The following is a 5,286-nucleotide window of genomic DNA, read 5'->3' as shown; positions in this document are numbered from 1 at the left end:
GATTGTCATGATTAGCAACTCCTATTTTAGCTCCTGAGAGCTAAAATTCTTCAAAAAAGAAGTAATTAACTGTAATACATAATTAACTGTAATACATTTGGAAAACACAGAAAAGTAAAACAACAGCAAAAATCGACACAACCCAAAGGCAGCCAGAATGTTAACATTTTATATATTTCATTATGTTTCTCTTTCTTCATGTCTCTTTTTTCCTTTTTGAGAGAATTTCACTCCTGTTTTTTTTTTTAATAAAAAAATTTTAAAACATGGAACGCTTCACGAATTTGCATGTCATCCTTGCGCAGGGGCCATGCTAATCTTCTCTGTATCGTTCCAATTTTAGTCTATGTGCTGCCGAAGAAGCACGAGTTTCACTCTTGTTACCCAGGCTGGAGTGCAATGGCACAATCTTGGCTCATCGCAACCTCTGCCTCCCGGGTTCAAGCGACTCCCCTGTCTCAGCCTCCCCACTAGCTGGGTTTACAGGCATGTGCCACCACACTCATCTAATTTTATATTTTCACTAGAGATGGGGTTTCTCTGTGTTGATCAGGCTGATCTCAAACTCCCAACCTCAGGTGATCTGCCCACCTCAGCTTCCCAAAGTGCTGGGATTACAGGCATGAGCCACCGCACCCGGCCTCTTCATGTCTTTTATTATGATTATTTATTTTTGAGATGGAGTCTTGCTCTGTCTCCCAGACTGGAGTGTAATGGCGAAATCTCAGCTCACTGCAACCTCCGCCTCCCAGGTTCAAGCAGTTCTCCTGCCCCAGCCCCCCGAGTAGCTGGGAATAACAGGCGGGCTAATTTTTGTATTTTTAGTAGAGATGGGTTTTTGCCATGTTGGCCATGCTGGTCTCAAACTTCTGACCTCAGGTGATCTCTCCACCTCGGCCTCCCAAAGTGTTGGGATTACCGGTGTGAAGCACCGCACCCAGTCCATGTCTTATTTATTTATTTATCATTATTATTTTTTGAGATGAGGCCTTGCTCTGTCACCAGGCTAAAATGCAATGGCACGATCATAGCTCAGTGCAGCTTTGACCTCCTGGGCTCAAGTACTCCTCCTGCCTCAGCCTCAGCCTCTCAAGTAGCAGGGAATACAGGTGCATGACACTACACCCAGCTAATTTTTAACTCTGAGTAGAGATGGGGTCTCACTCTGTTGCACAGGCTGGTCTCAAACTCTTGGGTCCAAGTGACCCTTCTGCCTTGGCCTCCCTAAGTGCTGGGATTACAGACTTGAGCAACGGTGCCTGAACCCTTTTATCTTTAGTGGTTTTATGCATTTATTTATTTTACTTTATTCGTTTACTAGAGATGGGGCCTGGCTATGTTCCTCAGGCTGGTCTTCAACCCCTAAGCTCGAGTGATCCTTCCTTCTCTGCCTACCAAAGTACTGGGATTACAGGCGTGAAACTTGTCCTATAATGGTCTTAGATTTCATTGTTCTGCCATACATTGTTAATGATCCAGTTAGAAAACAATTGTATGGTTATTTCCATTTTACAGATGATGAGACTGAGCCTCAGTTTGAATGAATAGATTATCCATTAAGTCTGGCTGCAAGGAAACCAGACCTTCCACCTTTGTTGTGGTCCCTACTCTTTCTTGAATCCAGAACCACCCTCTTTTTGAATCCTAACTCTTTCTGAAACTGGGCTGCTTAGCATCTCAAGGCCCTCCAACATGCATATTTTTATAATGAAATGCACAACAAACTTTTACCCTAAACCACTTGAGATAACCTGCTCCTTAGCACCAAAATAACAATTCGTCATTTAAAACAAGTCACTCTGAGTTGATAATACTATTTTGGCATGAAAATTGTTCTGGCCTCAAGAACTATCCTATATGCTCAGCCATATAGGCCTATGGGAATTACTATTACCATTTGACTTTTGCCATACCTCCTCTTATAAATTTCTTTTTCTTTGCCTTCCTTCCTTCCTTCCCTCCTTCCCTCCTCTCTCTCTCTCTCTCTTTCTATCTTTCTTTTTTTTGAGACAGACTCTTGCTCTGTGGCCCAGGCTGGAGTGCAGTGGTATTATCTTGTTTCGCTGCAACTTCTGCCTCCCAGTTTGAAGTGATTCTCCTGCCTCAGCCTCTCAAGTCACTGGAACTGCAGGCATCCACCACCATGCCTGTCTAATTTTTGTATTTTTTTAGTAGAGACCGTTTTTGCTTTGTTTTGTTTTTTAGAGTAAAACTATTTGGTAGAGGCTTGGATTTGTTTTTTCAGAGGTCCTTACCAGCCCAAGATGTTACGATTCTGAGTTTCTCAATTGTACTACTTTAGAACCCTAAGATCCTAAATTGTTGAAAGACTCTAAAATCTTGTAATTCTCGTAGAACAACTTTGCAAAGGGAGCCTGAAGCTGTGGAATAGCCAGTTCTTAGCTGTCTCTCCTTCCTGACCTGCCCCACCTCCAAGAGGCTGTCCACTCAAAGTTTGGTTTATTTATTTATTTATTTTTGAAATGGAGTTTCGCTCTGGTTGCCTGGCTGGCGTGCAGTGGCACGATCTTGGCTAACTGCAACCTCCGCCTCCCAGGTTCAAGCAGTTCTCCTGCCTCAGCCTCCCAAGTAGCTGGGATTACAGGCATGTGCCACCACGGTCAGCCAATTTTGTAATTTTAGTAGAGATGGGGTTTCACCATGTTGGCCAGGCTGGTCTCAAACTCTTGACCTCAATTGATCTGCCTGCCTTGGCCTTCCAAAGTGCTGGGATTACAGGTGTGAGCCACCGTGCCAGGCTTCAAAGTTTAGTTTAAATGCTCAATGGGAAAATATAAAAATTATAGTATATTCATCCATGGAATACTTTAAATGAATCCTATACATTCAGTTAAAATTACAAAGAAAAACAATATGCGAACAATATATAACTTTTACAGCATTGTCCCAATTGTGTTAAAATAGATACACAGAGGGGAAAAAAGAATGACAAAAGTTAATCATGATTGTTTCTGGCTGATGGGACAGTAAATCACTTTTATTTCCATTACGCTTTTCTTAATTTCCCAAAATATCCATACATTTTTATAATCAGAAAAAAAGATTTTAAGCTCCAACGTGTCAGGCCACACCTGGAGCCGCCAATTTATCGCGTTGTTGGGATACAGAGATGAGTCATCTCAAAGGAGAGGGAGGGGCCAACAGGGCTTTGACTTGGGCTGGCTAGGAAGGGGAGGGACAAGCACTGGGTGGGATGGGATCTGATCAGCTCAGCAGGACTTTAGCCCGGAAGCGCTGACGGTGGCACACCACCAGGCAAAATCCACCTCAAAAGCTGGGAATAACGTGGCAGCCGCTGCGCAACAAAACCCGCCGGTCCAAGTCAACCTCACCGCCCTCCGGCCGATGACCCAGGCCAACCCCGCCCCTTGCCTCTCCCCATTGGTCTGCAGAAGCTCGTTCGGCTTCCCAGGGCCTGCCCCTCTGGAGCTGCGAGAGGAGGCGCGCGCCCTCTCCACTTAGGCGCCGGCGGCCATAATGAGTGTGGCATGTCTGGGGAGGGTGGGTCTATTCTCTATTTTTGCCACCGCTGACTCCATCCCACACACTCTGGAAGTGTTTCCCTTTAGTCGTGGGCTCTCGGGACCCGAAGTAAACAGGTGATTTACTACTGAAATGATTCTCACCTGGGAGCTGGGCGTTTGTGTGAAGTGCACACATCTTCCGCCCCGCCTCCATTTCCCTGGAGGCCAGTGGGTTCTGATTTTCTAGAGGTGATGTCATCGCAAAACCTTTCAAAGGTCCTAATGCCCGAGGTTAGGATTGCAGAACCGTTCACAATGAGAACCTAAGACTGGGTGACTGTATAGTTTACTGTTCAAACTGGGATAGCTTTGCGAGTCTAGGGGTATACTATCAATAATTACAATCCATACAACAGTAGTAAATGTGGACTGTTCTGGAGTTTATAGTCACTTTACTTAAAGTCACCCTACTTAGAGTCAGCTCTTTTTTGTTATCAAATATATATGGAAATTTCCACTTTAACAATATGTGTATAATTCAGCGGCATTAATTACATTCACAGTGTCGTGCAATCATCGCCATTTTCTATTTCCAAAATTTTTCATTACCCCAAGCAGAATCTCTGTGTCCAGTAAGCAATAACTCTCCATTAACCTCTCCCACCAGCCCCTGTTAATCTCCAGTGCCCTTTCTGTCTCTGTGAATTTGCCTATTCTAGGTATTTAACATAAGTGGAATCATACAATAGTTGAGGTTTTCTGTCTGCCTCATTTCACTTAGCATGTTTTCAAGGTTCATATATATTGTAGCATGTATTCATAATTTATTTTGTTTTCTAGTTAAGTAATATTCCCTTTTATAGACATACAACAATTTGTTTATCCATTCATCTGTTTACGAACACTTGGGTTGTTTCTACCTGTTGGCTATTGTGAACAAAGCTGCTGCAAACATTTTGTACAAATATTTGAAGGTCCCAACACTTTTTTTTAATTGCATTTTAGGTTTTGGGGTACATGTGAAGAACATGCAAGATTGTTGCATAGGTACACACATGGCAGTGTGATTTGCTGCCTTCCTCCTCATCACCTATATCTGGCATTTCTACCCATGCTATCTCTCCCCAACTCCCCACCCTCTGCTGTCCCTCCCCTATTTCCTTCCGACAGACCCCAGTGTGTGATGCTTCCCTCCCTGTGTCCAACACTTTTTTTTATAAGCCATCCTAGTAGTGTGAAATGATATCTTTGTGGTTTTGGTTTTCATTTCCTTAATGATTAAAAATGTTGAGGCCAGGCATGGTGGCTCACCTGTTTAATCCCAGCACTTTGGGAGACCGAGGCCGGTGGATCACCTGAGGTTGGGAGTTCGAGACCAGCCTGACCAACATGAAGAAACCCCCAAAATACAAAATTAGCCAGTGCGGTGGCACATGCCTGTAATCTCAGCTACTCAGGAAACTGAGGCAGGAGAATCTATTGAACCTGGGAGGCGGAGGTTGTGGTAAGCTGAGATTGTACCATTGCACTCTAGCCTGGGCAATAAGAGCAAAACTCCATCTCAGAAAAAAAAAAGACGAAAAGATGTTGAGCATTTTAAATTATTTATTTATGTATCGAGATGGAGTCTCGTTCTGTCGCCCAGGCTGGAGTGCAATGGCACAATCCTGGTTTACTGAAACCTCCCCCCTTGGGTTCAAGGGATTCTCCTGCCTCAGCCTACTGAGTATCTGGGATTACAGGCACCTGCCACCATGCCTGCCTAATTTTTGTATTTTTGGCAGAGATGGAGTTTCACCAT

At 43.9% G+C, this 5,286-nt stretch overlaps 1 non-coding gene across 1 annotated transcript; it reads right to left on the bottom strand.

The window, feature by feature from the left end:
- Window positions 1-260: 260 nt before the first annotated feature.
- LOC135270251 (U6 spliceosomal RNA) lies at window positions 261-366 on the bottom strand. Its single transcript, XR_010338419.1, has one exon. It is a non-coding gene; the product is annotated as a U6 spliceosomal RNA (small nuclear RNA).
- Window positions 367-5,286: the final 4,920 nt, after the last annotated feature.

This window comes from Aotus nancymaae, unplaced genomic scaffold (genome assembly GCF_030222135.1).
Source record: "Aotus nancymaae isolate 86718 unplaced genomic scaffold, 86718_ANA_hifiasm-v0.15.2.pri h1tg000059l, whole genome shotgun sequence".
Taxonomy (NCBI): Eukaryota; Metazoa; Chordata; class Mammalia; order Primates; family Aotidae; genus Aotus; species Aotus nancymaae.
This window is presented reverse-complemented; position numbering and strand designations above follow the sequence as displayed.